This window comes from Haliotis asinina, chromosome 5 (assembly GCF_037392515.1).
Source record: "Haliotis asinina isolate JCU_RB_2024 chromosome 5, JCU_Hal_asi_v2, whole genome shotgun sequence".
NCBI lineage: Eukaryota > Metazoa > Mollusca > Gastropoda > Lepetellida > Haliotidae > Haliotis > Haliotis asinina.
Genome location: NC_090284.1, coordinates 62,324,855 through 62,352,244, shown reverse-complemented (window position 1 = coordinate 62,352,244; position 27,390 = coordinate 62,324,855).

Below are 27,390 nucleotides of genomic sequence, written 5' to 3'. Positions count from 1 at the left end.
CTCAATGTGCAGTGACATGTGCAGCTTATTGCCGTGTCAGCGTCTCCTCTCTGTCACGAGAGTGGATTATATCAGGAGAATGTATTTGCTACGTCCACAGTTGTATCTTAACTGCGATACAGACAAAGAGAGGAAGAATGAAGCTGGCTGATCAGACGTGCTACTTGATTCCTTGCATGTGTCTGGTGCTTGTTGGCTAAAGATGACTAGCACTAGCATATGCTGGGGGTTACTAGGCAACACTCCTCCTATTTTCTCCGAAGGCAGCAAGAAGAGGACCTTTGGAATTGTCAGCAAGGAAATGGGCCTGTATGCATCCCGCATCTGTTTTGTGCATGCTTGGATGATAGGCTAGTCACTAGCACATGCTGGAGGTTTATATGCTCACTTATCAAGTCAACCTTTGTGAACATTCCACAAAAAGAAAATGGAATCCATGGCTGCTTGACTTCCCCTTGCATCTGTTCTGTGCTGGTATATAAATCACAACTAGCACTAGCACATGCTGGGGGAAGTTAGCAGGCATTTCAACCGGTGTGCAGCTCCACCCTGCTTCAATACATTTAGTAGAAACCGAGGTCAAGTCACTGGTATTTGACAAGTGCTTGCAAAAGTTATGGCTAGCACTATCAAATGCTGGGGATTTTTCAGGGTACTGTCTTCCAAAGGGGTTGTGAATAGCATATCATTGGAAACATTGAAGAAGGTGTCCATTCCTCCTGGTATCTGCTTAGTGTTGGCCAATGGAGAAGCTAGCACTAGCAAATGCTAGAAGGAATGATCACCCCGAAGCAGCCTTTGTCCTCCACATGTCGTCATTCAAGGAATCGAGTGATCTACCTGCAAGAGAAAATAGAATAGTTTGCAGACTGCTGTGACCAAAAGCCAGTGTGGATTGAATGTGTGCTTAGTATTTAATTGTTCACTCCACTGGACGTTAATCCTTGGCTATCACGCTAAGATAACAGATCCAATCAAGAGCTTTTGTCAGACGATCATCTTGTAGTCGGACACCACTCAATGTGCAGTGACATGTGCAGCTTATTGCCGTGTCAGCGTCTCCTCTCTGTCACGAGAGTGGACTATATCAGGAGAATGTATTTGCTACGTCCACAGTTGTATCTTGACTGCGATACAGACAAAGAGAGGAAGAATGAAGCTGGCTGATCAGACGTGCTACTTGATTCCTTGCATGTGTCTGGTGCTTGTTGGCTAAAGATGACTAGCACTAGCATATGCTGGGGGTTACTAGGCAACACTCCTCCTATTTTCTCCGAAGGCAGCAAGAAGAGGACCTTTGGAATTGTCAGCAAGGAAATGGGCCTGTATGCATCCCGCATCTGTTTTGTGCATGCTTGGATGATAGGCTAGTCACTAGCACATGCTGGAGGTTTATATGCTCACTTATCAAGTCAACCTTTGTGAACATTCCACAAAAAGAAAATGGAATCCATGGCTGCTTGACTTCCCCTTGCATCTGTTCTGTGCTGGTATATAAACCACAACTAGCACTAGCACATGCTGGGGGAAGTTAGCAGGCATTTCAACCGGTGTGCAGCTCCACCCTGCTTCAATACATTTAGTAGAAACCGAGGTCAAGTCACTGGTATTTGACAAGTGCTTGCAAAAGTTATGGCTAGCACTATCGAATGCTGGGGATTTTTCAGGGTACTGTCTTCCAAAGGGGTTGTGAATAGCATATCATTGGAAACATTGAAGAAGGTGTCCATTCCTCCTGGTATCTGCTTAGTGTTGGCCAATGGAGAAGCTAGCACTAGCAAATGCTAGAAGGAATGATCACCCCGAAGCAGCCTTTGTCCTCCACATGTCGTCATTCAAGGAATCGAGTGATCTACCTGCAAGAGAAAATAGAATAGTTTGCAGACTGCTGTGACCAAAAGCCAGTGTGGATTGAATGTGTGCTTAGTATTTAATTGTTCACTCCACTGGACGTTAATCCTTGGCTATCACGCTAAGATAACAGATCCAATCAAGAGCTTTTGTCAGACGATCATCTTGTAGTCGGACACCACTCAATGTGCAGTGACATGTGCAGCTTATTGCCGTGTCAGCGTCTCCTCTCTGTCACGAGAGTGGACTATATCAGGAGAATGTATTTGCTACGTCCACAGTTGTATCTTGACTGCGATACAGACAAAGAGAGGAAGAATGAAGCTGGCTGATCAGACGTGCTACTTGATTCCTTGCATGTGTCTGGTGCTTGTTGGCTAAAGATGATTAGCACTAGCATATGCTGGGGGTTACTAGGCAACACTCCTCCTATTTTCTCCGAAGGCAGCAAGAAGAGGACCTTTGGAATTGTCAGCAAGGAAATGGGCCTGTATGCATCCCGCATCTGTTTTGTGCATGCTTGGATGATAGGCTAGTCACTAGCACATGCTGGAGGTTTATATGCTCACTTATCAAGTCAACCTTTGTGAACATTCCACAAAAAGAAAATGGAATCCATGGCTGCTTGACTTCCCCTTGCATCTGTTCTGTGCTGGTATATAAACCACAACTAGCACTAGCACATGCTGGGGGAAGTTAGCAGGCATTTCAACCGGTGTGCAGCTCCACCCTGCTTCAATACATTTAGTAGAAACCGAGGTCAAGTCACTGGTATTTGACAAGTGCTTGCAAAAGTTATGGCTAGCACTATCGAATGCTGGGGATTTTTCAGGGTACTGTCTTCCAAAGGGGTTGTGAATAGCATATCATTGGAAACATTGAAGAAGGTGTCCATTCCTCCTGGTATCTGCTTAGTGTTGGCCAATGGAGAAGCTAGCACTAGCAAATGCTAGAAGGAATGATCACCCCGAAGCAGCCTTTGTCCTCCACATGTCGTCATTCAAGGAATCGAGTGATCTACCTGCAAGAGAAAATAGAATAGTTTGCAGACTGCTGTGACCAAAAGCCAGTGTGGATTGAATGTGTGCTTAGTATTTAATTGTTCACTCCACTGGACGTTAATCCTTGGCTATCACACTAAGATAACAGATCCAATCAAGAGCTTTTGTCAGACGATCATCTTGTAGTCGGACACCACTCAATGTGCAGTGACATGTGCAGCTTATTGCCGTGTCAGCGTCTCCTCTCTGTCACGAGAGTGGACTATATCAGGAGAATGTATTTGCTACGTCCACAGTTGTATCTTGACTGCGATACAGACAAAGAGAGGAAGAATGAAGCTGGCTGATCAGACGTGCTACTTGATTCCTTGCATGTGTCTGGTGCTTGTTGGCTAAAGATGACTAGCACTAGCATATGCTGGGGGTTACTAGGCAACACTCCTCCTATTTTCTCCGAAGGCAGCAAGAAGAGGACCTTTGGAATTGTCAGCAAGGAAATGGGCTTGTATGCATCCCGCATCTGTTTTGTGCATGCTTGGATGATAGTCTAGCACTAGCACATGCTGGAGGTTTATATGCTCACTTATCAAGTCAACCTTTGTGAACATTCCACAAAAAGAAGCTGGAATCCATGGCTGCTTGACTTCCCCTTGCATCTGTTCTGTGCTGGTATATAAACCACAACTAGCACTAGCACATGCTGGGGGAAGTTAGCAGGCATTTCAACCGGTGTGCAGCTCCACCCTGCTTCAATACATTTAGTAGAAACCGAGGTCAAGTCACTGGTATTTGACAAGTGCTTGCAAAAGTTATGGCTAGCACTATCGAATGCTGGGGATTTTTCAGGGTACTGTCTTCCAAAGGGGTTGTGAATAGCATATCATTGGAAACATTGAAGAAGGTGTCCATTCCTCCTGGTATCTGCTTAGTGTTGGCCAATGGAGAAGCTAGCACTAGCAAATGCTAGAAGGAATGATCACCCCGAAGCAGCCTTTGTCCTCCACATGTCGTCATTCAAGGAATCGAGTGATCTACCTGCAAGAGAAAATAGAATAGTTTGCAGACTGCTGTGACCAAAAGCCAGTGTGGATTGAATGTGTGCTTAGTATTTAATTGTTCACTCCACTGGACGTTAATCCTTGGCTATCACACTAAGATAACAGATCCAATCAAGAGCTTTTGTCAGACGATCATCTTGTAGTCGGACACCACTCAATGTGCAGTGACATGTGCAGCTTATTGCCGTGTCAGCATCTCCTCTCTGTCACGAGAGTGGACTATATCAGGAGAATGTATTTGCTACGTCCACAGTTGTATCTTGACTGCGATACAGACAAAGAGAGGAAGAATGAAGCTGGCTGATCAGACGTGCTACTTGATTCCTTGCATGTGTCTGGTGCTTGTTGGCTAAAGATGACTAGCACTAGCATATGCTGGGGGTTACTAGGCAACACTCCTCCTATTTTCTCCGAAGGCAGCAAGAAGAGGACCTTTGGAATTGTCAGCAAGGAAATGGGCTTGTATGGATCCCGCATCTGTTTTGTGCATGCTTGGATGATAGTCTAGCACTAGCACATGCTGGAGGTTTATATGCTCACTTATCAAGTCAACCTTTGTGAACATTCCACAAAAAGAAGATGGAATCCATGGCTGCTTGACTTCCCCTTGCATCTGTTCTGTGCTGGTATATAAACCACAACTAGCACTAGCACATGCTGGGGGAAGTTAGCAGGCATTTCAACCGGTGTGCAGCTCCACCCTGCTTCAATACATTTAGTAGAAACCGAGGTCAAGTCACTGGTATTTGACAAGTGCTTGCAAAAGTTATGGCTAGCACTATCAAATGCTGGGGATTTTTCAGGGTACTGTCTTCCAAAGGGGTTGTGCATAGTATATCATTGGAAACATTGAAGAAGGTGTCCATTCCTCCTGGTATCTGCTTAGTGTTGGCCAATGGAGAAGCTAGCACTAGCAAATGCTAGAAGGAATGATCACCCCGAAGCAGCCTTTGTCCTCCACATGTCGTCATTCAAGGAATCGAGTGATCTACCTGCAAGAGAAAATAGAATAGTTTGCAGACTGCTGTGACCAAAAGCCAGTGTGGATTGAATGTGTGCTTAGTATTTAATTGTTCACTCCACTGGAATGTTAATCCTTGGCTATCATGCTAAGATAACAGATCCAATCAAGAGCTTTTGTCAGACGATCATCTTGTAGTCGGACACCACTCAATGTGCAGTGACATGTGCAGCTTATTGCCGTGTCAGCGTCTCCTCTCTGTCACGAGAGTGGACTATATCAGGAGAATGTATTTGCTACGTCCACAGTTGTATCTTGACTGCGATACAGACAAAGAGAGGAAGAATGAAGCTGGCTGATCAGACGTGCTACTTGATTCCTTGCATGTGTCTGGTGCTTGTTGGCTAAAGATGACTAGCACTAGCATATGCTGGGGGTTACTAGGCAACACTCCTCCTATTTTCTCCGAAGGCAGCAAAAAGAGGACCTTTGGAATTGTCAGCAAGGAAATGGGCCTGTATGCATCCCGCATCTGTTTTGTGCATGCTTGGATGATAGGCTAGCACTAGCACATGCTGGAGGTTTATATGCTCACTTATCAAGTCAACCTTTGTGAACATTCCACAAAAAGAAAATGGAATCCATGGTTGCTTGACTTCCCCTTGCATCTGTTCTGTGCTGGTATATAAACCACAACTAGCACTAGCACATGCTGGGGGAAGTTAGCAGGCATTTCAACCGGTGTGCAGCTCCACCCTGCTTCAATACATTTATTAGAAACCGAGGTCAAGTCACTGGTATTTGACATGTGCTTGCAAAAGTTATGGCTAGCACTATCAAATGCTGGGGATTTTTCAGGGTACTGTCTTCCAAAGGGGTTGTGCATAGTATATCATTGGAAACATTGAAGAAGGTGTCCATTCCTCCTGGTATCTGCTTAGTGTTGGCCAATGGAGAAGCTAGCACTAGCAAATGCTAGAAGGAATGATCACCCCGAAGCAGCCTTTGTCCTCCACATGTCGTCATTCAAGGAATCGAGTGATCTACCTGCAAGAGAAAATAGAATAGTTTGCAGACTGCTGTGACCAAAAGCCAGTGTGGATTGAATGTGTGCTTAGTATTTAATTGTTCACTCCACTGGACGTTAATCCTTGGCTATCATGCTAAGATAACAGATCCAATCAAGAGCTTTTGTCAGACGATCATCTTGTAGTCGGACACCACTCAATGTGCAGTGACATGTGCAGCTTATTGCCGTGTCAGCGTCTCCTCTCTGTCACGAGAGTGGACTATATCAGGAGAATGTATTTGCTACGTCCACAGTTGTATCTTGACTGCGATACAGACAAAGAGAGGAAGAATGAAGCTGGCTGATCAGACGTGCTACTTGATTCCTTGCATGTGTCTGGTGCTTGTTGGCTAAAGATGACTAGCACTAGCATATGCTGGGGGTTACTAGGCAACACTCCTCCTATTTTCTCCGAAGGCAGCAAGAAGAGGACCTTTGGAATTGTCAGCAAGGAAATGGGCCTGTATGCATCCCGCATCTGTTTTGTGCATGCTTGGATGATAGGCTAGCACTAGCACATGCTGGAGGTTTATATGCTCACTTATCAAGTCAACCTTTGTGAACATTCCACAAAAAGAAAATGGAATCCATGGCTGCTTGACTTCCCCTTGCATCTGTTCTGTGCTGGTATATAAACCACAACTAGCACTAGCACATGCTGGGGGAAGTTAGCAGGCATTTCAACCGGTGTGCAGCTCCACCCTGCTTCAATACATTTATTAGAAACCGAGGTCAAGTCACTGGTATTTGACAAGTGCTTGCAAAAGTTATGGCTAGCACTATCAAATGCTGGGGATTTTTCAGGGTACTGTCTTCCAAAGGGGTTGTGAATAGCATATCATTGGAAAGATTGAAGAAGGTGTCCATTCCTCCTGGTATCTGCTTAGTGTTGGCCAATGGAGAAGCTAGCACTAGCAAATGCTAGAAGGAATGATCACCCCGAAGCAGCCTTTGTCCTCCACATGTCGTACATTCAAGGAATCGAGTGATCTACCTGCAAGAGAAAATAGAATAGTTTGCAGACTGCTGTGACCCAAAGCCAGTGTGGATTGAATGTGTGCTTAGTATTTAATTGTTCACTCCACTGGACGTTAATCCTTGGCTATCATGCTAAGATAACAGATCCAATCAAGAGCTTTTGTCAGACGATCATCTTGTAGTCGGACACCACTCAATGTGCAGTGACATGTGCAGCTTATTGCCGTGTCAGCGTCTCCTCTCTGTCACGAGAGTGGACTATATCAGGAGAATGTATTTGCTACGTCCACAGTTGTATCTTGACTGCGATACAGACAAAGAGAGGAAGAATGAAGCTGGCTGATCAGACGTGCTACTTGATTCCTTGCATGTGTCTGGTGCTTGTTGGCTAAAGATGACTAGCACTAGCATATGCTGGGGGTTACTAGGCAACACTCCTCCTATTTTCTCCGAAGGCAGCAAGAAGAGGACCTTTGGAATTGTCAGCAAGGAAATGGGCCTGTATGCATCCCGCATCTGTTTTGTGCATGCTTGGATGATAGGCTAGCACTAGCACATGCTGGAGGTTTATATGCTCACTTATCAAGTCAACCTTTGTGAACATTCCACAAAAAGAAGATGGAATCCATGGCTGCTTGACTTCCCCTTGCATCTGTTCTGTGCTGGTATATAAACCACAACTAGCACTAGCACATGCTGGGGGAAGTTAGCAGGCATTTCAACCGGTGTGCAGCTCCACCCTGCTTCAATACATTTATTAGAAACCGAGGTCAAGTCACTGGTATTTGACAAGTGCTTGCAAAAGTTATGGCTAGCACTATCAAATGCTGGGGATTTTTCAGGGTACTGTCTTACAAAGGGGTTGTGAATAGCATATCATTGGAAAGATTGAAGAAGGTGTCCATTCCTCCTGGTATCTGCTTAGTGTTGGCCAATGGAGAAGCTAGCACTAGCAAATGCTAGAAGGAATGATCACCCCGAAGCAGCCTTTGTCCTCCACATGTCGTCATTCAAGGAATCGAGTGATCTACCTGCAAGAGAAAATAGAATAGTTTGCAGACTGCTGTGACCAAAAGCCAGTGTGGATTGAATGTGTGCTTAGTATTTAATTGTTCACTCCACTGGACGTTAATCCTTGGCTATCATGCTAAGATAACAGATCCAATCAAGAGCTTTTGTCAGACGATCATCTTGTAGTCGGACACCACTCAATGTGCAGTGACATGTGCAGCTTATTGCCGTGTCAGCGTCTCCTCTCTGTCACGAGAGTGGACTATATCAGGAGAATGTATTTGCTACGTCCACAGTTGTATCTTGACTGCGATACAGACAAAGAGAGGAAGAATGAAGCTGGCTGATCAGACGTGCTACTTGATTCCTTGCATGTGTCTGGTGCTTGTTGGCTAAAGATGACTAGCACTAGCATATGCTGGGGGTTACTAGGCAACACTCCTCCTATTTTCTCCGAAGGCAGCAAGAAGAGGACCTTTGGAATTGTCAGCTAGGAAATGGGCCTGTATGCATCCCGCATCTGTTTTGTGCATGCTTGGATGATAGGCTAGCACTAGCACATGCTGGAGGTTTATATGCTCACTTATCAAGTCAACCTTTGTGAACATTCCACAAAAAGAAAATGGAATCCATGGCTGCTTGACTTCCCCTTGCATCTGTTCTGTGCTGGTATATAAACCACAACTAGCACTAGCACATGCTGGGGGAAGTTAGCAGGCATTTCAACCGGTGTGCAGCTCCACCCTGCTTCAATACATTTATTAGAAACCGAGGTCAAGTCACTGGTATTTGACAAGTGCTTGCAAAAGTTATGGCTAGCACTATCAAATGCTGGGGATTTTTCAGGGTACTGTCTTACAAAGGGGTTGTGAATAGCATATCATTGGAAACATTGAAGAAGGTGTCCATTCCTCCTGGTATCTGCTTAGTGTTGGCCAATGGAGAAGCTAGCACTAGCAAATGCTAGAAGGAATGATCACCCCGAAGCAGCCTTTGTCCTCCACATGTCGTCATTCAAGGAATCGAGTGATCTACCTGCAAGAGAAAATAGAATAGTTTGCAGACTGCTGTGACCAAAAGCCAGTGTGGATTGAATGTGTGCTTAGTATTTAATTGTTCACTCCACTGGACGTTAATCCTTGGCTATCATGCTAAGATAACAGATCCAATCAAGAGCTTTTGTCAGACGATCATCTTGTAGTCGGACACCACTCAATGTGCAGTGACATGTGCAGCTTATTGCCGTGTCAGCGTCTCCTCTCTGTCACGAGAGTGGACTATATCAGGAGAATGTATTTGCTACGTCCACAGTTGTATCTTGACTGCGATACAGACAAAGAGAGGAAGAATGAAGCTGGCTGATCAGACGTGCTACTTGATTCCTTGCATGTGTCTGGTGCTTGTTGGCTAAAGATGACTAGCACTAGCATATGCTGGGGGTTACTAGGCAACACTCCTCCTATTTTCTCCGAAGGCAGCAAGAAGAGGACCTTTGGAATTGTCAGCTAGGAAATGGGCCTGTATGCATCCCGCATCTGTTTTGTGCATGCTTGGATGATAGGCTAGCACTAGCACATGCTGGAGGTTTATATGCTCACTTATCAAGTCAACCTTTGTGAACATTCCACAAAAAGAAAATGGAATCCATGGCTGCTTGACTTCCCCTTGCATCTGTTCTGTGCTGGTATATAAACCACAACTAGCACTAGCACATGCTGGGGGAAGTTAGCAGGCATTTCAACCGGTGTGCAGCTCCACCCTGCTTCAATACATTTATTAGAAACCGAGGTCAAGTCACTGGTATTTGACAAGTGCTTGCAAAAGTTATGGCTAGCACTATCAAATGCTGGGGATTTTTCAGGGTACTGTCTTCCAAAGGGGTTGTGAATAGCATATCATTGGAAAGATTGAAGAAGGTGTCCATTCCTCCTGGTATCTGCTTAGTGTTGGCCAATGGAGAAGCTAGCACTAGCAAATGCTAGAAGGAATGATCACCCCGAAGCAGCCTTTGTCCTCCACATGTCGTACATTCAAGGAATCGAGTGATCTACCTGCAAGAGAAAATAGAATAGTTTGCAGACTGCTGTGACCCAAAGCCAGTGTGGATTGAATGTGTGCTTAGTATTTAATTGTTCACTCCACTGGACGTTAATCCTTGGCTATCATGCTAAGATAACAGATCCAATCAAGAGCTTTTGTCAGACGATCATCTTGTAGTCGGACACCACTCAATGTGCAGTGACATGTGCAGCTTATTGCCGTGTCAGCGTCTCCTCTCTGTCACGAGAGTGGACTATATCAGGAGAATGTATTTGCTACGTCCACAGTTGTATCTTGACTGCGATACAGACAAAGAGAGGAAGAATGAAGCTGGCTGATCAGACGTGCTACTTGATTCCTTGCATGTGTCTGGTGCTTGTTGGCTAAAGATGACTAGCACTAGCATATGCTGGGGGTTACTAGGCAACACTCCTCCTATTTTCTCCGAAGGCAGCAAGAAGAGGACCTTTGGAATTGTCAGCAAGGAAATGGGCCTGTATGCATCCCGCATCTGTTTTGTGCATGCTTGGATGATAGGCTAGCACTAGCACATGCTGGAGGTTTATATGCTCACTTATCAAGTCAACCTTTGTGAACATTCCACAAAAAGAAGATGGAATCCATGGCTGCTTGACTTCCCCTTGCATCTGTTCTGTGCTGGTATATAAACCACAACTAGCACTAGCACATGCTGGGGGAAGTTAGCAGGCATTTCAACCGGTGTGCAGCTCCACCCTGCTTCAATACATTTATTAGAAACCGAGGTCAAGTCACTGGTATTTGACAAGTGCTTGCAAAAGTTATGGCTAGCACTATCAAATGCTGGGGATTTTTCAGGGTACTGTCTTACAAAGGGGTTGTGAATAGCATATCATTGGAAAGATTGAAGAAGGTGTCCATTCCTCCTGGTATCTGCTTAGTGTTGGCCAATGGAGAAGCTAGCACTAGCAAATGCTAGAAGGAATGATCACCCCGAAGCAGCCTTTGTCCTCCACATGTCGTCATTCAAGGAATCGAGTGATCTACCTGCAAGAGAAAATAGAATAGTTTGCAGACTGCTGTGACCAAAAGCCAGTGTGGATTGAATGTGTGCTTAGTATTTAATTGTTCACTCCACTGGACGTTAATCCTTGGCTATCATGCTAAGATAACAGATCCAATCAAGAGCTTTTGTCAGACGATCATCTTGTAGTCGGACACCACTCAATGTGCAGTGACATGTGCAGCTTATTGCCGTGTCAGCGTCTCCTCTCTGTCACGAGAGTGGACTATATCAGGAGAATGTATTTGCTACGTCCACAGTTGTATCTTGACTGCGATACAGACAAAGAGAGGAAGAATGAAGCTGGCTGATCAGACGTGCTACTTGATTCCTTGCATGTGTCTGGTGCTTGTTGGCTAAAGATGACTAGCACTAGCATATGCTGGGGGTTACTAGGCAACACTCCTCCTATTTTCTCCGAAGGCAGCAAGAAGAGGACCTTTGGAATTGTCAGCTAGGAAATGGGCCTGTATGCATCCCGCATCTGTTTTGTGCATGCTTGGATGATAGGCTAGCACTAGCACATGCTGGAGGTTTATATGCTCACTTATCAAGTCAACCTTTGTGAACATTCCACAAAAAGAAAATGGAATCCATGGCTGCTTGACTTCCCCTTGCATCTGTTCTGTGCTGGTATATAAACCACAACTAGCACTAGCACATGCTGGGGGAAGTTAGCAGGCATTTCAACCGGTGTGCAGCTCCACCCTGCTTCAATACATTTATTAGAAACCGAGGTCAAGTCACTGGTATTTGACAAGTGCTTGCAAAAGTTATGGCTAGCACTATCAAATGCTGGGGATTTTTCAGGGTACTGTCTTACAAAGGGGTTGTGAATAGCATATCATTGGAAACATTGAAGAAGGTGTCCATTCCTCCTGGTATCTGCTTAGTGTTGGCCAATGGAGAAGCTAGCACTAGCAAATGCTAGAAGGAATGATCACCCCGAAGCAGCCTTTGTCCTCCACATGTCGTCATTCAAGGAATCGAGTGATCTACCTGCAAGAGAAAATAGAATAGTTTGCAGACTGCTGTGACCAAAAGCCAGTGTGGATTGAATGTGTGCTTAGTATTTAATTGTTCACTCCACTGGACGTTAATCCTTGGCTATCATGCTAAGATAACAGATCCAATCAAGAGCTTTTGTCAGACGATCATCTTGTAGTCGGACACCACTCAATGTGCAGTGACATGTGCAGCTTATTGCCGTGTCAGCGTCTCCTCTCTGTCACGAGAGTGGACTATATCAGGAGAATGTATTTGCTACGTCCACAGTTGTATCTTGACTGCGATACAGACAAAGAGAGGAAGAATGAAGCTGGCTGATCAGACGTGCTACTTGATTCCTTGCATGTGTCTGGTGCTTGTTGGCTAAAGATGACTAGCACTAGCATATGCTGGGGGTTACTAGGCAACACTCCTCCTATTTTCTCCGAAGGCAGCAAGAAGAGGACCTTTGGAATTGTCAGCTAGGAAATGGGCCTGTATGCATCCCGCATCTGTTTTGTGCATGCTTGGATGATAGGCTAGCACTAGCACATGCTGGAGGTTTATATGCTCACTTATCAAGTCAACCTTTGTGAACATTCCACAAAAAGAAAATGGAATCCATGGCTGCTTGACTTCCCCTTGCATCTGTTCTGTGCTGGTATATAAACCACAACTAGCACTAGCACATGCTGGGGGAAGTTAGCAGGCATTTCAACCGGTGTGCAGCTCCACCCTGCTTCAATACATTTATTAGAAACCGAGGTCAAGTCACTGGTATTTGACAAGTGCTTGCAAAAGTTATGGCTAGCACTATCAAATGCTGGGGATTTTTCAGGGTACTGTCTTACAAAGGGGTTGTGAATAGCATATCATTGGAAACATTGAAGAAGGTGTCCATTCCTCCTGGTATCTGCTTAGTGTTGGCCAATGGAGAAGCTAGCACTAGCAAATGCTAGAAGGAATGATCACCCCGAAGCAGCCTTTGTCCTCCACATGTCGTCATTCAAGGAATCGAGTGATCTACCTGCAAGAGAAAATAGAATAGTTTGCAGACTGCTGTGACCAAAAGCCAGTGTGGATTGAATGTGTGCTTAGTATTTAATTGTTCACTCCACTGGACGTTAATCCTTGGCTATCATGCTAAGATAACAGATCCAATCAAGAGCTTTTGTCAGACGATCATCTTGTAGTCGGACACCACTCAATGTGCAGTGACATGTGCAGCTTATTGCCGTGTCAGCGTCTCCTCTCTGTCACGAGAGTGGACTATATCAGGAGAATGTATTTGCTACGTCCACAGTTGTATCTTGACTGCGATACAGACAAAGAGAGGAAGAATGAAGCTGGCTGATCAGACGTGCTACTTGATTCCTTGCATGTGTCTGGTGCTTGTTGGCTAAAGATGACTAGCACTAGCATATGCTGGGGGTTACTAGGCAACACTCCTCCTATTTTCTCCGAAGGCAGCAAGAAGAGGACCTTTGGAATTGTCAGCTAGGAAATGGGCCTGTATGCATCCCGCATCTGTTTTGTGCATGCTTGGATGATAGGCTAGCACTAGCACATGCTGGAGGTTTATATGCTCACTTATCAAGTCAACCTTTGTGAACATTCCACAAAAAGAAAATGGAATCCATGGCTGCTTGACTTCCCCTTGCATCTGTTCTGTGCTGGTATATAAACCACAACTAGCACTAGCACATGCTGGGGGAAGTTAGCAGGCATTTCAACCGGTGTGCAGCTCCACCCTGCTTCAATACATTTATTAGAAACCGAGGTCAAGTCACTGGTATTTGACAAGTGCTTGCAAAAGTTATGGCTAGCACTATCAAATGCTGGGGATTTTTCAGGGTACTGTCTTCCAAAGGGGTTGTGCATAGTATATCATTGGAAACATTGAAGAAGGTGTCCATTCCTCCTGGTATCTGCTTAGTGTTGGCCAATGGAGAAGCTAGCACTAGCAAATGCTAGAAGGAATGATCACCCCGAAGCAGCCTTTGTCCTCCACATGTCGTCATTCAATGAATCGAGTGATCTACCTGCAAGAGAAAATAGAATAGTTTGCAGACTGCTGTGACCAAAAGCCAGTGTGGATTGAATGTGTGCTTAGTATTTAATTGTTCACTCCACTGGACGTTAATCCTTGGCTATCATGCTAAGATAACAGATCCAATCAAGAGCTTTTGTCAGACGATCATCTTGTAGTCGGACACCACTCAATGTGCAGTGACATGTGCAGCTTATTGCCGTGTCAGCGTCTCCTCTCTGTCACGAGAGTGGACTATATCAGGAGAATGTATTTGCTACGTCCACAGTTGTATCTTGACTGCGATACAGACAAAGAGAGGAAGAATGAAGCTGGCTGATCAGACGTGCTACTTGATTCCTTGCATGTGTCTGGTGCTTGTTGGCTAAAGATGACTAGCACTAGCATATGCTGGGGGTTACTAGGCAACACTCCTCCTATTTTCTCCGAAGGCAGCAAAAAGAGGACCTTTGGAATTGTCAGCAAGGAAATGGGCCTGTATGCATCCCGCATCTGTTTTGTGCATGCTTGGATGATAGGCTAGCACTAGCACATGCTGGGGGTTTATATGCTCACTTATCAAGTCAACCTTTGTGAACATTCCACAAAAAGAAAATGGAATGCATGGTTGCTTGACTTCCCCTTGCATCTGTTCTGTGCTGGTATATAAACCACAACTAGCACTAGCACATGCTGGGGAAGTTAGCAGGCATTTCAACCGGTGTGCAGCTCCACCCTGCTTCAATACATTTATTAGAAACCGAGGTCAAGTCACTGGTATTTGACAAGTGCTTGCAAAAGTTATGGCTAGCACTATCAAATGCTGGGGATTTTTCAGGGTACTGTCTTACAAAGGGGTTGTGAATAGCATATCATTGGAAACATTGAAGAAGGTGTCCATTCCTCCTGGTATCTGCTTAGTGTTGGCCAATGGAGAAGCTAGCACTAGCAAATGCTAGAAGGAATGATCACCCCGAAGCAGCCTTTGTCCTCCACATGTCGTCATTCAAGGAATCGAGTGATCTACCTGCAAGAGAAAATAGAATAGTTTGCAGACTGCTGTGACCAAAAGCCAGTGTGGATTGAATGTGTGCTTAGTATTTAATTGTTCACTCCACTGGACGTTAATCCTTGGCTATCATGCTAAGATAACAGATCCAATCAAGAGCTTTTGTCAGACGATCATCTTGTAGTCGGACACCACTCAATGTGCAGTGACATGTGCAGCTTATTGCCGTGTCAGCGTCTCCTCTCTGTCACGAGAGTGGACTATATCAGGAGAATGTATTTGCTACGTCCACAGTTGTATCTTGACTGCGATACAGACAAAGAGAGGAAGAATGAAGCTGGCTGATCAGACGTGCTACTTGATTCCTTGCATGTGTCTGGTGCTTGTTGGCTAAAGATGACTAGCACTAGCATATGCTGGGGGTTACTAGGCAACACTCCTCCTATTTTCTCCGAAGGCAGCAAGAAGAGGACCTTTGGAATTGTCAGCTAGGAAATGGGCCTGTATGCATCCCGCATCTGTTTTGTGCATGCTTGGATGATAGGCTAGCACTAGCACATGCTGGAGGTTTATATGCTCACTTATCAAGTCAACCTTTGTGAACATTCCACAAAAAGAAAATGGAATCCATGGCTGCTTGACTTCCCCTTGCATCTGTTCTGTGCTGGTATATAAACCACAACTAGCACTAGCACATGCTGGGGGAAGTTAGCAGGCATTTCAACCGGTGTGCAGCTCCACCCTGCTTCAATACATTTATTAGAAACTGAGGTCAAGTCACTGGTATTTGACAAGTGCTTGCAAAAGTTATGGCTAGCACTATCAAATGCTGGGGATTTTTCAGGGTACTGTCTTCCAAAGGGGTTGTGCATAGTATATCATTGGAAAGATTGAAGAAGGTGTCCATTCCTCCTGGTATCTGCTTAGTGTTGGCCAATGGAGAAGCTAGCACTAGCAAATGCTAGAAGGAATGATCACCCCGAAGCAGCCTTTGTCCTCCACATGTCGTCATTCAATGAATCGAGTGATCTACCTGCAAGAGAAAATAGAATAGTTTGCAGACTGCTGTGACCAAAAGCCAGTGTGGATTGAATGTGTGCTTAGTATTTAATTGTTCACTCCACTGGACGTTAATCCTTGGCTATCATGCTAAGATAACAGATCCAATCAAGAGCTTTTGTCAGACGATCATCTTGTAGTCGGACACCACTCAATGTGCAGTGACATGTGCAGCTTATTGCCGTGTCAGCGTCTCCTCTCTGTCACGAGAGTGGACTATATCAGGAGAATGTATTTGCTACGTCCACAGTTGTATCTTGACTGCGATACAGACAAAGAGAGGAAGAATGAAGCTGGCTGATCAGACGTGCTACTTGATTCCTTGCATGTGTCTGGTGCTTGTTGGCTAAAGATGACTAGCACTAGCATATGCTAGGGGTTACTAGGCAACACTCCTCCTATTTTCTCCGAAGGCAGCAAAAAGAGGACCTTTGGAATTGTCAGCAAGGAAATGGGCCTGTATGCATCCCGCATCTGTTTTGTGCATGCTTGGATGATAGGCTAGCACTAGCACATGCTGGGGGTTTATATGCTCACTTATCAAGTCAACCTTTGTGAACATTCCACAAAAAGAAAATGGAATGCATGGTTGTTTGACTTCCCCTTGCATCTGTTCTGTGCTGGTATATAAACCACAACTAGCACTAGCACATGCTGGGGAAGTTAGCAGGCATTTCAACCGGTGTGCAGCTCCACCCTGCTTCAATACATTTAGTAGAAACCGAGGTCAAGTCACTGGTATTTGACAAGTGCTTGCAAAAGTTATGGCTAGCACTATCAAATGCTGGGGATTTTTCAGGGTACTGTCTTCCAAAGGGGTTGTGCATAGTATATCATTGGAAACATTGAAGAAGGTGTCCATTCCTCCTGGTATCTGCTTAGTGTTGGCCAATGGAGAAGCTAGCACTAGCAAATGCTAGAAGGAATGATCACCCCGAAGCAGCCTTTGTCCTCCACATGTCGTCATTCAAGGAATCGAGTGATCTACCTGCAAGAGAAAATAGAATAGTTTGCAGACTGCTGTGACCAAAAGCCAGTGTGGATTGAATGTGTGCTTAGTATTTAATTGTTCACTCCACTGGACGTTAATCCTTGGCTATCATGCTAAGATAACAGATCCAATCAAGAGCTTTTGTCAGACGATCATCTTGTAGTCGGACACCACTCAATGTGCAGTGACATGTGCAGCTTATTGCCGTGTCAGCGTCTCCTCTCTGTCACGAGAGTGGACTATATCAGGAGAATGTATTTGCTACGTCCACAGTTGTATCTTGACTGCGATACAGACAAAGAGAGGAAGAATGAAGCTGGCTGATCAGACGTGCTACTTGATTCCTTGCATGTGTCTGGTGCTTGTTGGCTAAAGATGACTAGCACTAGCATATGCTAGGGGTTACTAGGCAACACTCCTCCTATTTTCTCCGAAGGCAGCAAGAAGAGGACCTTTGGAATTGTCAGCAAGGAAATGGGCCTGTATGCATCCCGCATCTGTTTTGTGCATGCTTGGATGATAGGCTAGCACTAGCACATGCTGGGGGTTTATATGCTCACTTATCAAGTCAACCTTTGTGAACATTCCACAAAAAGAAAATGGAATGCATGGTTGTTTGACTTCCCCTTGCATCTGTTCTGTGCTGGTATATAAACCACAACTAGCACTAGCACATGCTGGGGAAGTTAGCAGGCATTTCAACCGGTGTGCAGCTCCACCCTGCTTCAATACATTTAGTAGAAACCGAGGTCAAGTCACTGGTATTTGACAAGTGCTTGCAAAAGTTATGGCTAGCACTATCAAATGCTGGGGATTTTTCAGGGTACTGTCTTCCAAAGGGGTTGTGCATAGTATATCATTGGAAAGATTGAAGAAGGTGTCCATTCCTCCTGGTATCTGCTTAGTGTTGGCCAATGGAGAAGCTAGCACTAGCAAATGCTAGAAGGAATGATCACCCCGAAGCAGCCTTTGTCCTCCACATGTCGTCATTCAAGGAATCGAGTGATCTACCTGCAAGAGAAAATAGAATAGTTTGCAGACTGCTGTGACCAAAAGCCAGTGTGGATTGAATGTGTGCTTAGTATTTAATTGTTCACTCCACTGGACGTTAATCCTTGGCTATCATGCTAAGATAACAGATCCAATCAAGAGCTTTTGTCAGACGATCATCTTGTAGTCGGACACCACTCAATGTGCAGTGACATGTGCAGCTTATTGCCGTGTCAGCGTCTCCTCTCTGTCACGAGAGTGGACTATATCAGGAGAATGTATTTGCTACGTCCACAGTTGTATCTTGACTGCGATACAGACAAAGAGAGGAAGAATGAAGCTGGCTGATCAGACGTGCTACTTGATTCCTTGCATGTGTCTGGTGCTTGTTGGCTAAAGATGACTAGCACTAGCATATGCTAGGGGTTACTAGGCAACACTCCTCCTATTTTCTCCGAAGGCAGCAAGAAGAGGACCTTTGGAATTGTCAGCAAGGAAATGGGCCTGTATGCATCCCGCATCTGTTTTGTGCATGCTTGGATGATAGGCTAGCACTAGCACATGCTGGAGGTTTATATGCTCACTTATCAAGTCAACCTTTGTGAACATTCCACAAAAAGAAAATGGAATGCATGGTTGCTTGACTTCCCCTTGCATCTGTTCTGTGCTGGTATATAAACCACAACTAGCACTAGCACATGCTGGGGGAAGTTAGCAGGCATTTCAACCGGTGTGCAGCTCCACCCTGCTTCAATACATTTAGTAGAAACCGAGGTCAAGTCACTGGTATTTGACAAGTGCTTGCAAAAGTTATGGCTAGCACTATCAAATGCTGGGGATTTTTCAGGGTACTGTCTTCCAAAGGGGTTGTGCATAGTATATCATTGGAAAGATTGAAGAAGGTGTCCATTCCTCCTGGTATCTGCTTAGTGTTGGCCAATGGAGAAGCTAGCACTAGCAAATGCTAGAAGGAATGATCACCCCGAAGCAGCCTTTGTCCTCCACATGTCGTCATTCAAGGAATCGAGTGATCTACCTGCAAGAGAAAATAGAATAGTTTGCAGACTGCTGTGACCAAAAGCCAGTGTGGATTGAATGTGTGCTTAGTATTTAATTGTTCACTCCACTGGACGTTAATCCTTGGCTATCATGCTAAGATAACAGATCCAATCAAGAGCTTTTGTCAGACGATCATCTTGTAGTCGGACACCACTCAATGTGCAGTGACATGTGCAGCTTATTGCCGTGTCAGCGTCTCCTCTCTGTCACGAGAGTGGACTATATCAGGAGAATGTATTTGCTACGTCCACAGTTGTATCTTGACTGCGATACAGACAAAGAGAGGAAGAATGAAGCTGGCTGATCAGACGTGCTACTTGATTCCTTGCATGTGTCTGGTGCTTGTTGGCTAAAGATGACTAGCACTAGCATATGCTGGGGGTTACTAGGCAACACTCCTCCTATTTTCTCCGAAGGCAGCAAGAAGAGGACCTTTGGAATTGTCAGCTAGGAAATGGGCCTGTATGCATCCCGCATCTGTTTTGTGCATGCTTGGATGATAGGCTAGCACTAGCACATGCTGGAGGTTTATATGCTCACTTATCAAGTCAACCTTTGTGAACATTCCACAAAAAGAAAATGGAATCCATGGCTGCTTGACTTCCCCTTGCATCTGTTCTGTGCTGGTATATAAACCACAACTAGCACTAGCACATGCTGGGGGAAGTTAGCAGGCATTTCAACCGGTGTGCAGCTCCACCCTGCTTCAATACATTTATTAGAAACCGAGGTCAAGTCACTGGTATTTGACAAGTGCTTGCAAAAGTTATGGCTAGCACTATCAAATGCTGGGGATTTTTCAGGGTACTGTCTTCCAAAGGGGTTGTGCATAGTATATCATTGGAAACATTGAAGAAGGTGTCCATTCCTCCTGGTATCTGCTTAGTGTTGGCCAATGGAGAAGCTAGCACTAGCAAATGCTAGAAGGAATGATCACCCCGAAGCAGCCTTTGTCCTCCACATGTCGTCATTCAATGAATCGAGTGATCTACCTGCAAGAGAAAATAGAATAGTTTGCAGACTGCTGTGACCAAAAGCCAGTGTGGATTGAATGTGTGCTTAGTATTTAATTGTTCACTCCACTGGACGTTAATCCTTGGCTATCATGCTAAGATAACAGATCCAATCAAGAGCTTTTGTCAGACGATCATCTTGTAGTCGGACACCACTCAATGTGCAGTGACATGTGCAGCTTATTGCCGTGTCAGCGTCTCCTCTCTGTCACGAGAGTGGACTATATCAGGAGAATGTATTTGCTACGTCCACAGTTGTATCTTGACTGCGATACAGACAAAGAGAGGAAGAATGAAGCTGGCTGATCAGACGTGCTACTTGATTCCTTGCATGTGTCTGGTGCTTGTTGGCTAAAGATGACTAGCACTAGCATATGCTAGGGGTTACTAGGCAACACTCCTCCTATTTTCTCCGAAGGCAGCAAAAAGAGGACCTTTGGAATTGTCAGCAAGGAAATGGGCCTGTATGCATCCCGCATCTGTTTTGTGCATGCTTGGATGATAGGCTAGCACTAGCACATGCTGGGGGTTTATATGCTCACTTATCAAGTCAACCTTTGTGAACATTCCACAAAAAGAAAATGGAATGCATGGTTGCTTGACTTCCCCTTGCATCTGTTCTGTGCTGGTATATAAACCACAACTAGCACTAGCACATGCTGGGGAAGTTAGCAGGCATTTCAACCGGTGTGCAGCTCCACCCTGCTTCAATACATTTATTAGAAACCGAGGTCAAGTCACTGGTATTTGACAAGTGCTTGCAAAAGTTATGGCTAGCACTATCAAATGCTGGGGATTTTTCAGGGTACTGTCTTACAAAGGGGTTGTGAATAGCATATCATTGGAAACATTGAAGAAGGTGTCCATTCCTCCTGGTATCTGCTTAGTGTTGGCCAATGGAGAAGCTAGCACTAGCAAATGCTAGAAGGAATGATCACCCCGAAGCAGCCTTTGTCCTCCACATGTCGTCATTCAAGGAATCGAGTGATCTACCTGCAAGAGAAAATAGAATAGTTTGCAGACTGCTGTGACCAAAAGCCAGTGTGGATTGAATGTGTGCTTAGTATTTAATTGTTCACTCCACTGGACGTTAATCCTTGGCTATCATGCTAAGATAACAGATCCAATCAAGAGCTTTTGTCAGACGATCATCTTGTAGTCGGACACCACTCAATGTGCAGTGACATGTGCAGCTTATTGCCGTGTCAGCGTCTCCTCTCTGTCACGAGAGTGGACTATATCAGGAGAATGTATTTGCTACGTCCACAGTTGTATCTTGACTGCGATACAGACAAAGAGAGGAAGAATGAAGCTGGCTGATCAGACGTGCTACTTGATTCCTTGCATGTGTCTGGTGCTTGTTGGCTAAAGATGACTAGCACTAGCATATGCTGGGGGTTACTAGGCAACACTCCTCCTATTTTCTCCGAAGGCAGCAAGAAGAGGACCTTTGGAATTGTCAGCTAGGAAATGGGCCTGTATGCATCCCGCATCTGTTTTGTGCATGCTTGGATGATAGGCTAGCACTAGCACATGCTGGAGGTTTATATGCTCACTTATCAAGTCAACCTTTGTGAACATTCCACAAAAAGAAAATGGAATCCATGGCTGCTTGACTTCCCCTTGCATCTGTTCTGTGCTGGTATATAAACCACAACTAGCACTAGCACATGCTGGGGGAAGTTAGCAGGCATTTCAACCGGTGTGCAGCTCCACCCTGCTTCAATACATTTATTAGAAACTGAGGTCAAGTCACTGGTATTTGACAAGTGCTTGCAAAAGTTATGGCTAGCACTATCAAATGCTGGGGATTTTTCAGGGTACTGTCTTCCAAAGGGGTTGTGCATAGTATATCATTGGAAAGATTGAAGAAGGTGTCCATTCCTCCTGGTATCTGCTTAGTGTTGGCCAATGGAGAAGCTAGCACTAGCAAATGCTAGAAGGAATGATCACCCCGAAGCAGCCTTTGTCCTCCACATGTCGTCATTCAATGAATCGAGTGATCTACCTGCAAAAGAAAATAGAATAGTTTGCAGACTGCTGTGACCAAAAGCCAGTGTGGATTGAATGTGTGCTTAGTATTTAATTGTTCACTCCACTGGACGTTAATCCTTGGCTATCATGCTAAGATAACAGATCCAATCAAGAGCTTTTGTCAGACGATCATCTTGTAGTCGGACACCACTCAATGTGCAGTGACATGTGCAGCTTATTGCCGTGTCAGCGTCTCCTCTCTGTCACGAGAGTGGACTATATCAGGAGAATGTATTTGCTACGTCCACAGTTGTATCTTGACTGCGATACAGACAAAGAGAGGAAGAATGAAGCTGGCTGATCAGACGTGCTACTTGATTCCTTGCATGTGTCTGGTGCTTGTTGGCTAAAGATGACTAGCACTAGCATATGCTAGGGGTTACTAGGCAACACTCCTCCTATTTTCTCCGAAGGCAGCAAAAAGAGGACCTTTGGAATTGTCAGCAAGGAAATGGGCCTGTATGCATCCCGCATCTGTTTTGTGCATGCTTGGATGATAGGCTAGCACTAGCACATGCTGGGGGTTTATATGCTCACTTATCAAGTCAACCTTTGTGAACATTCCACAAAAAGAAAATGGAATGCATGGTTGTTTGACTTCCCCTTGCATCTGTTCTGTGCTGGTATATAAACCACAACTAGCACTAGCACATGCTGGGGAAGTTAGCAGGCATTTCAACCGGTGTGCAGCTCCACCCTGCTTCAATACATTTAGTAGAAACCGAGGTCAAGTCACTGGTATTTGACAAGTGCTTGCAAAAGTTATGGCTAGCACTATCAAATGCTGGGGATTTTTCAGGGTACTGTCTTCCAAAGGGGTTGTGCATAGTATATCATTGGAAAGATTGAAGAAGGTGTCCATTCCTCCTGGTATCTGCTTAGTGTTGGCCAATGGAGAAGCTAGCACTAGCAAATGCTAGAAGGAATGATCACCCCGAAGCAGCCTTTGTCCTCCACATGTCGTCATTCAAGGAATCGAGTGATCTACCTGCAAGAGAAAATAGAATAGTTTGCAGACTGCTGTGACCAAAAGCCAGTGTGGATTGAATGTGTGCTTAGTATTTAATTGTTCACTCCACTGGACGTTAATCCTTGGCTATCATGCTAAGATAACAGATCCAATCAAGAGCTTTTGTCAGACGATCATCTTGTAGTCGGACACCACTCAATGTGCAGTGACATGTGCAGCTTATTGCCGTGTCAGCGTCTCCTCTCTGTCACGAGAGTGGACTATATCAGGAGAATGTATTTGCTACGTCCACAGTTGTATCTTGACTGCGATACAGACAAAGAGAGGAAGAATGAAGCTGGCTGATCAGACGTGCTACTTGATTCCTTGCATGTGTCTGGTGCTTGTTGGCTAAAGATGACTAGCACTAGCATATGCTAGGGGTTACTAGGCAACACTCCTCCTATTTTCTCCGAAGGCAGCAAGAAGAGGACCTTTGGAATTGTCAGCAAGGAAATGGGCCTGTATGCATCCCGCATCTGTTTTGTGCATGCTTGGATGATAGGCTAGCACTAGCACATGCTGGGGGTTTATATGCTCACTTATCAAGTCAACCTTTGTGAACATTCCACAAAAAGAAAATGGAATGCATGGTTGTTTGACTTCCCCTTGCATCTGTTCTGTGCTGGTATATAAACCACAACTAGCACTAGCACATGCTGGGGAAGTTAGCAGGCATTTCAACCGGTGTGCAGCTCCACCCTGCTTCAATACATTTATTAGAAACCGAGGTCAAGTCACTGGTATTTGACAAGTGCTTGCAAAAGTTATGGCTAGCACTATCAAATGCTGGGGATTTTTCAGGGTACTGTCTTCCAAAGGGGTTGTGCATAGTATATCATTGGAAAGATTGAAGAAGGTGTCCATTCCTCCTGGTATCTGCTTAGTGTTGGCCAATGGAGAAGCTAGCACTAGCAAATGCTAGAAGGAATGATCACCCCGAAGCAGCCTTTGTCCTCCACATGTCGTCATTCAAGGAATCGAGTGATCTACCTGCAAGAGAAAATAGAATAGTTTGCAGACTGCTGTGACCAAAAGCCAGTGTGGATTGAATGTGTGCTTAGTATTTAATTGTTCACTCCACTGGACGTTAATCCTTGGCTATCATGCTAAGATAACAGATCCAATCAAGAGCTTTTGTCAGACGATCATCTTGTAGTCGGACACCACTCAATGTGCAGTGACATGTGCAGCTTATTGCCGTGTCAGCGTCTCCTCTCTGTCACGAGAGTGGACTATATCAGGAGAATGTATTTGCTACGTCCACAGTTGTATCTTGACTGCGATACAGACAAAGAGAGGAAGAATGAAGCTGGCTGATCAGACGTGCTACTTGATTCCTTGCATGTGTCTGGTGCTTGTTGGCTAAAGATGACTAGCACTAGCATATGCTAGGGGTTACTAGGCAACACTCCTCCTATTTTCTCCGAAGGCAGCAAGAAGAGGACCTTTGGAATTGTCAGCAAGGAAATGGGCCTGTATGCATCCCGCATCTGTTTTGTGCATGCTTGGATGATAGGCTAGCACTAGCACATGCTGGAGGTTTATATGCTCACTTATCAAGTCAACCTTTGTGAACATTCCACAAAAAGAAAATGGAATGCATGGTTGCTTGACTTCCCCTTGCATCTGTTCTGTGCTGGTATATAAACCACAACTAGCACTAGCACATGCTGGGGGAAGTTAGCAGGCATTTCAACCGGTGTGCAGCTCCACCCTGCTTCAATACATTTATTAGAAACCGAGGTCAAGTCACTGGTATTTGACAAGTGCTTGCAAAAGTTATGGCTAGCACTATCAAATGCTGGGGATTTTTCAGGGTACTGTCTTCCAAAGGGGTTGTGCATAGTATATCATTGGAAACATTGAAGAAGGTGTCCATTCCTCCTGGTATCTGCTTAGTGTTGGCCAATGGAGAAGCTAGCACTAGCAAATGCTAGAAGGAATGATCACCCCGAAGCAGCCTTTGTCCTCCACATGTCGTCATTCAAGGAATCGAGTGATCTACCTGCAAGAGAAAATAGAATAGTTTGCAGACTGCTGTGACCAAAAGCCAGTGTGGATTGAATGTGTGCTTAGTATTTAATTGTTCACTCCACTGGACGTTAATCCTTGGCTATCATGCTAAGATAACAGATCCAATCAAGAGCTTTTGTCAGACGATCATCTTGTAGTCGGACACCACTCAATGTGCAGTGACATGTGCAGCTTATTGCCGTGTCAGCGTCTCCTCTCTGTCACGAGAGTGGACTATATCAGGAGAATGTATTTGCTACGTCCACAGTTGTATCTTGACTGCGATACAGACAAAGAGAGGAAGAATGAAGCTGGCTGATCAGACGTGCTACTTGATTCCTTGCATGTGTCTGGTGCTTGTTGGCTAAAGATGACTAGCACTAGCATATGCTAGGGGTTACTAGGCAACACTCCTCCTATTTTCTCCGAAGGCAGCAAAAAGAGGACCTTTGGAATTGTCAGCAAGGAAATGGGCCTGTATGCATCCCGCATCTGTTTTGTGCATGCTTGGATGATAGGCTAGCACTAGCACATGCTGGAGGTTTATATGCTCACTTATCAAGTCAACCTTTGTGAACATTCCACAAAAAGAAAATGGAATGCATGGCTGCTTGACTTCCCCTTGCATCTGTTCTGTGCTGGTATATAAACCACAACTAGCACTAGCACATGCTGGGGGAAGTTAGCAGGCATTTCAACCGGTGTGCAGCTCCACCCTGCTTCAATACATTTATTAGAAACCGAGGTCAAGTCACTGGTATTTGACAAGTGCTTGCAAAAGTTATGGCTAGCACTATCAAATGCTGGGGATTTTTCAGGGTACTGTCTTCCAAAGGTGTTGTGCATAGCATATCATTGGAAACATTGAAGAAGGTGTCCATTCCTCCTGGTATCTGCTTAGTGTTGGCCAATGGAGAAGCTAGCACTAGCAAATGCTAGAAGGAATGATCACCCCGAAGCAGCCTTTGTCCTCCACATGTCGTCATACAATGAATCGAGTGATCTACCTGCAAGAGAAAATAGAATAGTTTGCAGACTGCTGTGACCAAAAGCCAGTGTGGATTGAATGTGTGCTTAGTATTTAATTGTTCACTCCACTGGACGTTAATCCTTGGCTATCATGCTAAGATAACAGATCCAATCAAGAGCTTTTGTCAGACGATCATCTTGTAGTCGGACACCACTCAATGTGCAGTGACATGTGCAGCTTATTGCCGTGTCAGCGTCTCCTCTCTGTCACGAGAGTGGACTATATCAGGAGAATGTATTTGCTACGTCCACAGTTGTATCTTGACTGCGATACAGACAAAGAGAGGAAGAATGAAGCTGGCTGATCAGACGTGCTACTTGATTCCTTGCATGTGTCTGGTGCTTGTTGGCTAAAGATGACTAGCACTAGCATATGCTGGGGGTTACTAGGCAACACTCCTCCTATTTTCTCCGAAGGCAGCAAGAAGAGGACCTTTGGAATTGTCAGCAAGGAAATGGGCCTGTATGCATCCCGCATCTGTTTTGTGCATGCTTGGATGATAGGCTAGCACTAGCACATGCTGGAGGTTTATATGCTCACTTATCAAGTCAACCTTTGTGAACATTCCACAAAAAGAAGATGGAATCCATGGCTGCTTGACTTCCCCATGCATCTGTTCTGTGCTGGTATATAAACCACAACTAGCACTAGCACATGCTGGGGGAAGTTAGCAGGCATTTCAACCGGTGTGCAGCTCCACCCTGCTTCAATACATTTATTAGAAACCGAGGTCAAGTCACTGGTATTTGACAAGTGCTTGCAAAAGTTATGGCTAGCACTATCAAATGCTGGGGATTTTTCAGGGTACTGTCTTCCAAAGGGGTTGTGCATAGTATATCATTGGAAACATTGAAGAAGGTGTCCATTCCTCCTGGTATCTGCTTAGTGTTGGCCAATGGAGAAGCTAGCACTAGCAAATGCTAGAAGGAATGATCACCCCGAAGCAGCCTTTGTCCTCCACATGTCGTCATTCAAGGAATCGAGTGATCTACCTGCAAGAGAAAATAGAATAGTTTGCAGACTGCTGTGGCCAAAAGCCAGTGTGGATTGAATGTGTGCTTAGTATTTAATTGTTCACTCCACTGGACGTTAATCCTTGGCTATCATGCTAAGATAACAGATCCAATCAAGAGCTTTTGTCAGACGATCATCT